General features: G+C 40.8%; 1 protein-coding gene across 1 annotated transcript in view; it reads right to left on the reverse strand.

The window, feature by feature from the left end:
- Positions 1-12,355, reverse strand: part of LOC124776880 — a 260,401-nt gene that overhangs the window by 22,089 nt on the left and 225,957 nt on the right. The window lies entirely within an intron of this gene.

A 12,355-nucleotide genomic window follows, 5' to 3' on the forward strand; every position in this document is an offset into this window, starting at 1 on the left:
CTGAAAAACAAAAACAGGATGCTTTAATAGTGTCAGTGCTGTGCTCTTCAATCACTAATGTCATACAGCTTTAAATCAATTCATGAAAGAGCAAAAGCAAGCCAAGTGTTTCAGCTAATGATGCACATTACCTATTATGTGAATTATCATTTGACAGTAATAGTACCATCCTAGTGATGAATGTTATGAATTGAAGTTGATGTCAAACTTACTTCAAATAAATGAAATGGTTTAGTAACAAAGTGTTTTGCTACAGACCTTGTTTCTTTAGATGGTGAAAAAAAAAAATATATTTTGGTGTCGGAAATGCACACTTTATTATTATGAAATATAAGTTTCTTACTATTGCTGACTGTTAGCATACTGATACTAGAAAATTAACTTCTCTCCTAGACCTAGCTTGTGTGAAAAATGTTTTGTATAGCTGCCAGATCCTTCCTTCTGAGAGTTCAGTTCAGTGGAACACATCAGCCTCCAGTATGGTAAAACAAGAGTAAGTTTTAGACCAAAGGGGTCTCATCAAATTTACTTAGACAGTTTTATTATTATTATTATTATTATTCCTTTTGTGTGGAAATTTTAATGTTCAAAATGTGCTATTGGGCTCAGTAACTATCTGCACCAGGATTACAGCTACTAACAAACTCTTAATGTCACCAAATTTTGAATGTTTGATGAACATTGGACAGAGCACACATTCCAGCTCTGCAACAGAATCATCCACTGCTACAGATCTCTCAATACACTCTCCAACCCATGTAAATGCTGCTCAATAGAAAGTAATTGATGACTTACGTGCTAGTGACCAGTTCCCAATCTGAACAGATCTGCCAAACAGATCAGTGGTCAAAAGACACCTGCCACAATGAGTGCTTTGTAAAGGCAAACTGGACCTGATACAGCCAACTTCCTGTGTTTGAACCTCATGTTGATGTCAAGGACTGGGTGGATCATATCACTTGAGTCTGGATTGTTCTGTAATTTCATATTCTTTTTCTTCACTCCTATGTACATGAGAAGTACAAATGTTCTTGAAATATGTTGTCATATTTCATTTTATCGTTGCATATTTCGATATCATTGCTGGTTTTTTGACATATTTTAACTTAATGCTGCATAAAATTACTCACTATTGCTTTTTTAATCCTTTTCTATACATCACCACACCCTCAATAGGCCACTCCATTGGAAACATATCCAAATACAACATATCGTAAAAGTAGAAGACAGGAAATAAGTTATCTCTAAAAATGACTTAATAGTGGAATAAAATGTGATTAACTGCACTTTGATGTTGATTTTAAAGCATACACTTCTGCTCAATTTCCTAAGATTCAGAATTTCATTTCTCAAAAGTGACTTTTATTTATCCAGAATTAGGAAGTGCATGCACCAAAAAGAGTTTGCCACATAGTGCTTCTTAAGAGTTCACAATTCATGGTGTCTATTGTTGGATCAAAATTTGTGAGTTGAGAACCTGATTGGGAGCTCTATTGAGTGTTGAGAACCTGATTGGTGCTCTACTTAGTCCTAACTAAAGCGATACATAAAACAATACATAAAATCCAGCCATGCACATATAAGTTTTCTATGAGTTCCCTAAATTGTTACAGACAAATTTTGGGATGGTTCCACTGAAAAGAACAAGCCAATTTCCTTCCCCAACATTTCTTAATCTGTGCTTGTGCTCCATTGCTAGTGATGTTGCTGTTGACAAGACGTTAAAAATCTTCTGTATTTTACCTATTTTCATTACAAAGGCATGTACATATTTTGTGTGTTGCAATTACATCAAAATACAGGCTCTACTTATCGTGAACACAATCCTCCACTCACTTGCAGAATTCATTCCACAGTCTTCATGCCAATTACAAAAGCAGCTTGTCCCACAGCAGAACGACAAGTGCTGCTTTGGAACCAGGAATGGTGGGGAAGGTGGCTCTGTGTAACTTCAAGATCCAGCTCACTGCTGAGCACCTCGCAGTCTTTTGGTGTAGTACGTGCTTGAAGTCGAATTATTAGAAGAGTAATCATAGCGTTCTCCTCGCCAGCTGTGTAGGAAAGACCCTGTAGTGGATGGATAACACTTCTTGTCTCCATCTTCACAATGTAATTTTAAGAAGTTCCATATCATCATTGATAACCTGGTCCTATTGGAAGCGGCTTTCCTATGCAGGAAGATCTAACAGATATATTAGAACAAATAAGCCCTCGGTCACAAATATTAAGTCAAAATTGACCAGGTTTCGACGCTACTATAAGTGTCATCTTCAGAAATAGACTAACTGTTCTAAAACAAATTATGTATATAATACATTAAAAAAATTAATGTTCGTACGGCTTAGATCTTTTTTAATATGTGACTTGTAAGTACTGCATCTTTTTCCAGTCAGTACAAACTTTAATTTTATTAATGTATTATATAGTTAATATGTTTTAGAACAGTCAGTCTAATTCTGAAGACGACGCTCATAGTAGCGTCGACACCTGTTCAATTTTGATTTAATATTTGTGACCGAGGGCTTATTTGTTCTAATATAATTCTGACACGGTCACTGAACCTTAGCAGCTATGTTCAAAGTTTTATCTAACAGATATATTTTTTGACACAGAGAAGGGCTTTTAATTACTAAGTCGTCAACATCCGATTATGTTGACTGTAAGTAGTGCTGTTCAGTGTTCAATATTTTTGGATGATTTATCCATCTTTTTTTGTCTCCTCCAGCCTTTTGGCAACCCACCAGTCTCAGCTGATGAATAGGATACTGGGACGCAGAGATGGAGAAAGATTGTTATTTTCCTGCTGTAAGTGTCTTTTTACCCATTCACTTACTGCTTTTAACATTACAGAACAGAAAATGAGGGACACTTCTTAACTTTATTGAAATAGTGATGTTTCTAGGCGTTAGATTTGATTTTAAACGCCGGCCGGGGTGGCCGAGCGATTCTAGGCGCTAGAGTCTGGAACCGCGTGACCGTTACGGTCGCAGGTTCGAATCCTGCCTCGGGCATGGATGTGTGTGATGTCCTTAGGTTTAAGTAGTTCTAAGTTCTAGGGGACTGATGACCTCAGAAGTTAAATCCCACAGTGCTCACAGCCATCTGAACCATTTCTTCTGATTTTAAACTTGCCTGGTTGTCACACATTACGAAACTGAAAACATGACCCCTAAAAGCACTGAATATTTAAAAATGCATATGGCACAGTTTATGGGGAGCAGACCAAATCTGTATGATCCAGTTTTGCAGAACCTTCATGTGATCATGTGTTGTTTATGGATGAGTGGTTCAGCAAGCTCAGTCTCTTTAAAATTGTTGGACATGGTGCACCTCGAGGGAATACGGCTGACCTTTAGGACCAGTTCTGTTCTGGGACTCTCTGCTGAGCAGCTGGTGACCTGGCACTTAACACCAAGGGATGACTCCTTATGAAACTTATAAAACAATATCAGCGCCAAAGACGCTTGCATACCGTACCACTGCTCACTCCTGCACCTTGAAACAATTTTTCAGCAGGACTGCAAACAACAAGACCCTTTTCGCTTCTGCACGAAGACGTGCGCTGTAGTGATATGTGCCTCATTTTAAAGTTTTACGCCAAGTATGAAAGAAGTCTCCATTATAGCTTATTAAGGTGATCCAGAATTATTTTAGAACTGCCAAATTTTAAGAGATAATGCATGACAGAATTTACTTTTGCGTCTTCATTCTACAGCATTTTAGAGAGGATCAGGCACTCATGTCGGCAGTTTTGAAACCTACAATACTCTGGCAATATGTTGAAGATACCTTAATAACCTGGTCTCATGACTTGTACAGTCTCTGAGAATTATTTCAACATCTTACCTTCATATGTCATAACATAATGCTATACAGAGGTGGAAAGATGGCTGTTTGTCATTGATGGATGCCATAAGCCCAGTCATACAGTCATGTATTTAGCTGCCACCACCCAGCAGCCACAATACGCATCCTCCAGATTTGGTATGAGAGAGGCCACACCGTCTAGGGATGTATATAAGACAGAAGGACAAGGATGAAACCTTGAATACGTTACTAACCATATATTCGGAACGTATACGTGAAAATGCATAGAAGACTGAGTGAAAATGCTCTTTCATCCTCCACCAAAGACTTTGACGCTTCTGGAATATGTTAAAGACAGTGATGCCTGGGGTTTGGGGGGGGGGGGGGGGGCAGTACAGGTTTCTGTGCACGTGTGGCAATATAGGACAAAAGATATGTACCGTTCAGGAGTGCATTGTGGAGCACAACTTGCATACACATCTCCACCAAGCCACAGTGACAGTCATGACCCTCCCTGGTGCGAAAGTTGTTACTGTTTGACAGCTGGAGCAACATTAGCGCTCCAAGCGATGAGAAAGCATACACATACGTCGTTCGTAAGGATAATATTTAACGTAACAGTTGTTATATGTTTGCCTTCCATGCGTTTGCAAGTCGCCAAGAGACATGAATTATCGTGAAACACATGTAAAAACAACCGAATCACACTGATTCAATGACATAAGCTACAACTCATTCATGAAGAAATTCTTTCGAATGTCTATATTTGCAGCTCATTCCGTTGAACGGTGGGTGCTCGGAGCAAAGTCTTCTGCAACCACACCGCATGCACACAAGTAACAGCAGGGTACTGACAGGACCATTCACACCTCGCCGTCATGTCACATCAAAACATTCCACAGTGCATTTCAAATGGCGGCATTCACACAGGCCGTCAATGGCACTTCACATCCTGGTCCCTCAGGAACAAAGATATAACGGTGTCGTCGTCTGTCAACATTGGAAGTTAACTTATTTTCGCAGCACTCACTAATGTTGTAGTAGTTGATTTTGTGCTTTTGTTTCTTCTTAATCTTTATTTTTATTATTATGCTTTGTTATCGTAGCAAATTGCAAATGTTCCATGATAACTTCCATATTTTTCCGTTGAGTGTTCTCTATTATCAAGGTCTGAAGACGAAAAGTTATCCAGGTTTCACAAAAACAGAACGGAGCTGATGCCCACAATGGCTATACAAGAGAACGTAAGTTGACGAAGCAATTTTGATTAAAGGAGAAAAATACAGTTGCTTACGGCGTTATTAATTACATAAGAAAAACAGCATGGAATAGGTAAACATGTTCTATTTATGCCTTTGTACATACTGTCTCATGTGTTTGTATGTTTACATTTTCGCTAGCAAATAAATGTTCATGTTTTGAAATACGTATTGTTTCACTTCACAGCACTTGAATACACAAAATTGATCAATTTGTTATAGGTTATGAAGTTTGTTTTGACCATTAATACACTTTATCGTTCCTATTTCCTCAATTTCGATACTATACACCGGTTTTTGTACCATGGATGGTAACACATAACCTCACTTTCACTGGTCGAAACTAACCTATGCGAATTGACATGATGTAAAGTGCTGTAACAGCATGAACACACCCTGACGTGATGGTGCGTGATTACGCGTGACGTGACGGCTAGTATGAATAGGCCCTCCGAGTTCGGCACACCTGCGCTAATGGGACCTTAAAAAATGAAATGAAATGATCGTGTGGCATTGTTGGCCTGGATGTCCCGTCCGGGGAAGTTCGGCCGTCGGGTGTAAGCAAGCACGTTACCACTCAGCTAAGTAGGCGGACAATGGGGTCTTAAATAGAACAGATTAAAATGCCTTGTTATAGAGAAATACAGTAATTGATAACCATACATGACACACTAGAAGACATCACAAACCCCAAAAACCGACGCCCAATTAGTTTGCTAACACCTTGCCCGAAATATTATGGTTTTAGGCTTATAATTTTACTTATGAGACTCACTGTATCACTAACGGCACAACTATCCGAGCACAACAGTTTCGCTTCACACATAGCAAAAAAATTTTTACTTTACAATCTGAACAGTTGCAATCTTCCTATATCTGTAATGTGCTGTGAATTTGAAAAACGCGGCGCGTCATTTTTCCTGCCCCACCCAACCTGGCCACACAGGACGCAGGCCGCCGGCTTCTCTTGCGGCCTTGAGCGACATGGCGTCGGTGATATGTTAATTATTGCATCCTGTCGGTCAAACAGAGCGCGGCTTTGACGCGGCGGCCAACGTCCTACAGCTGCGGCCAACGACAGGTTGCTCAAAACACAGATTTGCCGCCGCGGCATGCGGCTGTGTGTGCATTTTTGCTGTGTTCTCAAGTAGCAACGGCGGAAAGCAGATCTGTCGTGTCGGTGAGCGCGTGGTGCACACAGTGGAAATGATGGAAACAGAAAAAAATTATCGAAGAGGTGACGAAGTATAACTTCTTATACCTCACATTCTATGCAAATTATACACTCAGGCGACAACAGTAATGGGATAGCGACATGGACGTATACAGATGGCAATAGTATCGCTTACGCAAGGTATAATAGGGCAGTGCATTGGCGGAGCTGTCATCTGCATTCGGATAATTCACGTGAAAAGGTTTCGGGCGTGATTATGGCCAAATAACGGGAATCAACAGCCTCTGAACACGGAACGATAGATGGAGCTAGACGCTTGGGACATTCCATTTCGGAAATCGTTAGGGAATTCAATATTCCGAGATCGACAGTGTCAAGAGTGTGCCGGGAATGCCAAATATCAGGCATAACCTCTCACCACGGTCAACGCAGTTGCCGACGGTCTTCACTTAATAACAGAGCAGCGGCATTTGCATAGAATTGTCAGTGCTAACACATAAGCAACACTGCATAAAGTAAACGCAGAAAGCAAAGTGGAACGTAAGAACAACGTATTCGTTAGGACAGTGCGGTGAACTACGGCGTTCATCGACTACGTCAGCAGACGACTGACGCGAGTGCCTTTGTTAATTGCATGACATCGCCTGCAGCGCCTCTTCCGGGCTCGTTGGATCGCGTACAACTAGAAAACCGTTCAAAAAATGGTTCAAATGGCTCTGAGCACTATGGGACTCAACCGCTGAGGTCATTAGTCCCCTAGAACTTAGAACTAGTTAAACCTAACTAACCTAAGGACATCACAAACATCCATGCCCGAGGCAGGATTCGAACCTGCGACCGTAGCGGTCTTGCGGTTCCAGACTGCAGCGCCTCTAACCGCACGGCCACTTCGGCTTAGGAAACCGTGGCCTTGTCAGATGAGTAAGAGCAGATGTAGGGTTCGAGTATGACGCAGACTCCAAAGTTGTCAACAAGGCACTGTGCAAGCTGGTGATGGCTCCATAATGGGCTGTTTTTACATAGAATGGACTGGGTTCTATGGTCCAGCTGAACCGATCATTCATCAAACGACTTGGGACGTAATAGAGAGGTCACTTCGTGCACACACTCCTGCACACTTTCGCAATTATGGGAGACTATAGAGACAGCATAGGGAAAGATATATACCGTCTACAGGAAAATTAAACAGGCCTTTGGGGAAAAGGGAAGCATCTGTATGAATATCTAGAGCTCAGATGGTAAACCAGTCCCAAGCATATAAAGGAAAGCTGAAAGGTGGAAGGAATATATAGAGGGTCTTTACAAGGGAGATGAACTTGAAAGCGATATTATAGAAAGGGAGTTGGGCGTACATTACGATGAAATGGGAGATACGATACTGCGAGAGGAATTTGACAAAGCTCTGAAAGATCTAAATCGAAACAAGGCTCCAGGAGTAGACAATATTCCATCAGAACTACTGATAGCCTTTGGAGAGCCATTACAAAACTCTTCCATCCGGTGTGCAAGATGTATGAGACAGGCGAAATACCCTCAGACATCATGAAGGATGTAGTAATTCCAATTCCAAAGAAAGCAAATGCTGATAGGCGTGAAACTTACCAAACTACCAGTTTAGTAAGTCATGGTTGCAAAATACTAACATGAATTCTTTACGGAAGAATGGAAAAACTGGTAGAAGCCCACTTCGGGGAAGATCAGTTTGCATTCCGGAGGAATGTAGGAACACGTGAGGCAGGTTAAGGAAACCTATATACATGGCATTTGTAGACGTAGAGAAAGCTCTTAACAGTGTTGACTGGAACACTCTCTTTGAAATTCTGAAGATGTTGTTGTTGTTGTTGTGGTCTTCAGTCCCGAGACTGGTTTGATGAAGCTCTCCATGCTACTCTATCCTGTGCAAGCTTCTTCATCTCCCAGTACCTACTGCAGCCTACATCCTTCTGAATCTGCTTAGTGTATTCATCTCTTCGTCTCCCTCTACGATTTTTACCCTCCACGCTGCCCTCCAATACTAAATTGGTGATCCCTCGATGTCTCAGAACATGTCCTACCAACCGGTCCCTTCTTCAAGTTGTGCCAGAAGCCCCTCTTCTCCCCAATTCTATTCAATACCTCCTCATTAGTTATGTGATCTACCCATCTAATCTTCAGCATTCTTCTGTAGCACCGCGTTTCGAAAGCTTCTGTTCTCTTCTTGTCTACACTATTTATCGTCCACGTTTCACTTCCATACATGGCTACACTTCATACAAATACTTTCTGAAATGATTTCCTTACATTTAAATCTATACTCGATGTTAACAAATTTTTCTTCTTCAGAAACGCTTTCCTTGCCATTGCCAGTCTACATTTTATATCCTCTCTACTTCTGAAGATAGCTGGGATAAAATATACGGAGCGAAAGGCTATTTACCACTTGTACAGAAACCATACGGCAGTGGTAAGAGTCGAAGGGCATAGAGGCAGTGGTTGAAAATTGAGACTGGATGATAGCCTCTCCCCGATGTTATTCAATATGTATATTTAACGAGCAGTAAAGGAAACTAAAAAAAACTATGGAGCAGGAATTAAAGTTCAGGGAGAAGAAATAAAAACTCTGAAGTTTGCCGATGACATTGTAATTCAGTCAGAGACAGCAAAGGACTTACAAGAGCAGTTGAACGTAATGGACAGTGTCTTGAAAGGAGGATGTAAGATGAACACCAACAAAAGCAAAACAAGGATAATGGAATGTAGTCGAATTAAACCAGGCGATGCTTAGGGAATCAGACGAGGAAACGAGACACTTAAAGTAGTCGATGAGGTTTGCTATTTGGGAAGCAAAATAACTGATTATGGCCTAAGTAGAGAGAATATAAAATGTACTCTGGGAATGGCAAGAAAAGCATTTCTGAAGAAGACAGATTAGACAGTGTTAGAAAGTCTTTTCTGAAGGTATTTTTCTGGAGTGTGGTCACGTATCGAAGTGAAACACGGACGATAAAGATTTTACAAAAAAAGAGAATAGAAGCTTTCGAAATGCGGTGTTACAGAAAAATGCTGACGATTAGATGGATCGACCACATAAATAATGAGGAAGTCCTGAATAGAACTGGGAAGACAACAAATTTGTGGCACAACTTGACCAAAAGAAGGGATCGGTTGATTGGATACATTCTGAGACATCAGGAGATCACCAGTTTAGTACTGGAGGGAAGCGTGCGGGGTAAAAGCAGTAGAGGGTGATCAAGAGATGAATACAGTAAGCAGATTCAGAAGGATGTAGGTTACAGCAGTTATTCGGAGATGGAGAGGCTAGCAAACTGTACAATAGCATGGAGAACTGCATCAAACCAGTCTCTAGATTGAAGACCATAACAACAACAAACGTGATACGCAACAATACGGTTGGTAACATATATATGAAGCTGAATTTTACACAGCACATGAACGAAACCAAGTTTGATGACGTTAATTACTTCACTTTTTGTACGAAATAGACGTAACACACTTTTTTCATCATGTGTGAGAACTATGGGGACCGTTGATAATCTGTCTTGCTAGAATTTCAGACATAAATTAAGTTTCAGTACTATGAAGTAAACGCTAGTCTACTGTCTTCTTATTTCACTAAACTTGCTGCAGCACATTCGCAATACGAACGGTATATGTTTGAAATGCATGTTTTGCCTTATATGATTAGCTGTTCTAATAACAGACACAGTCTCTGCAACTGCAGCATGAGAACGTCGTCCCACAGTATGCAGAGAATCGTTCCAATGATAGTTCGTCCAGCTGCAGTGTGAGACTGCTGATGTTTAGCGAGAAATGTTGTCCTATACACGGTGAATTTCAGTCTATACAGAAAATCATTCCAAATTGCTTGTAATAGTTACTTCACTTGGCGGATACGTCGGCATTAACGGTTTCTAGCGCCTGTTGTCCTCTGCTGACGTTTGACTGAAACATGGAGAAAACTCAAGCACGGCACTGGTCGAATGATGCCTCTCGACGACCTGAATGCAATGTTAAAAAGGAACATGTTGCCCCTGTGCTACCACCAAACCAGGACATGAATCGGGTGCAACAATTTCTTAACTCATGAAGCACAGTATTTCAAATCGTATTTGCAAACTATGGCCATTTCGTGGCATGCAGACACTGGGAAATACCATAAAGCTCGTGAAATATGAAACCAGATCCCAAATACTGTACTTACACTAATCACTACGCTAAGCTACGATTTCGTACTCAACCAATTGGAAATTTAAAGGCAGACGTTTTTACGTTATTTCCCAAATAATTTCGAACCCAAAACAATTCTTATCAATATTTTATAAGTGTAGCACCACTCTAGATCTACTTTCTGTGTCTATAGGGACCTGCAGCAACTGTTGGAAAGCTGCAACTGATTTTTTACCTCAGTCATAGTTGCGCTTTAATTTAGGCATATACCGTTTTCTGCCGTAATGAGTCACCTTTAGATCTCACAGCGCGAAATACAACATTTTTGTGTTGTTGTCATACATGGCGGAGAAGTTAACGTTTTACACTGCAGCTTTTCTGAAAACATATCAAGATGGGACATAACGACCGAAACCGGCATTTCGCTATATATAAAGTCGGAACTGAGACTGGAATCGGTTATAACGTTCATCTGTAACATTAGTTTTAAAATTTTTAATTCAATTTCACTTTTTTTAATTCTCCGTAAGTATGTAGAGTTTGGTTGACAGGCAGACTAAAAAAACGTTTATTTGGGATTTTAGCTAGAACAATAACAACAATCGATGTTAAATGTACTTAGCAGTTGTATTCAGTTACAGAAACTTTCTCAATACTGTCCCTCTCATTACTATTTCCGCTGTTTTGTCGTAATGCTGCAGCGAATTAGACGAGTCATTAGCTCTCTGACAGTAGTTTTTTAATTGTCCACTATTGTGGTTTCGGCGATTTCTCCAGTTAAACTGTTTACTTGCAGGCGTATATGTAGTCACGGGACTTTCGCATTCCTTTCTTAAGCAATGAGACAAGGATACTCATTAGGAAATGCAGGCCGTCTTTATGGGGTTGCGTAATCCACACCCGCATTTCATCATAGCCAGTCTCTCAGACTAGCGTGCTGTACAATTTTCTGGTCGTGTACGGTAGTTCTCGTGTACCTGGTGGAGTTGTAAGAGTCCAGCATAGGCCTCTTATGTGTTGTGTGTATAGATCCAGAATCATAAACACAAGAAAAATCAGAAATTTTATTTTTTAGTTATTTATACAACTATTTTCAGTTCAACTTTATAGTTAAACAGCATGTGTCTATTATTTACTACTTGCGGTACAAGTGAAGGATTGAGGTAACGTGATAGCGAAAATTCTACTAATCTGAATACCACAGCCGGCTGCTGTGGTCGAGCGGTTCTAGGCGCTTCAGTCCGGGTGGTGGAAACTATTGGCGTTCAAGTACCAAGAATGGTAGCTTGCCGCGCTTCTCCATCCCGACAATAAATTTAATGTTGGGATGTACACCATTCATGTGTTCGATGAACTGCTGTAGTGTATCTTCACCATGAGGCCATATCGCGGGTGTCATCAACGTATCGTAGAAGACGATCGTAATGTCGCAGTTCGCAGAGCCTGCTCCTCAAAGTGCTCCACGGAGGAATTTGCGACTGCTGGAGACAGTGGGGATCCCATGGCTGCGCTGTCCGTCATCTCATAATATTCACCGCAGTACAAAAAGTACGTTGTCGTTAGGACGTAACGGAACAACTTACTGATTCCAGATGGAAAATGCTGGGCCAAAAGATCCAGCGTATCTTGTATTGGCACTCTCAGAAATGTGTGTAACCAGCCTGCGACCAAAGGAATGATACGAAGGACAATGCAGGGTGTTTCAAAACGAATCATTCGATTTTAAAAAATCGAAACTTATTTTATTTGAGATATGTGTGTGAACTATGTAGTGTTGGAAAGAGCAAACGCTCGAGTTTTACAAGGTTCCCGCTAGGTAGCAGCAGTGTGCGCCCACTTCGCTTCTAGTAAAAATGGTATCGGGACAACGGGAAGCGTTTTGTGTTCTACATTTTGCGCAGTGCGGGTCAGTAATAACTGTTCAGCATAACTTTCGTATTAGGTATGG

This window comes from Schistocerca piceifrons, chromosome 2, assembly GCF_021461385.2.
Source record: "Schistocerca piceifrons isolate TAMUIC-IGC-003096 chromosome 2, iqSchPice1.1, whole genome shotgun sequence".
NCBI classification, from domain to species: Eukaryota; Metazoa; Arthropoda; class Insecta; order Orthoptera; family Acrididae; genus Schistocerca; species Schistocerca piceifrons.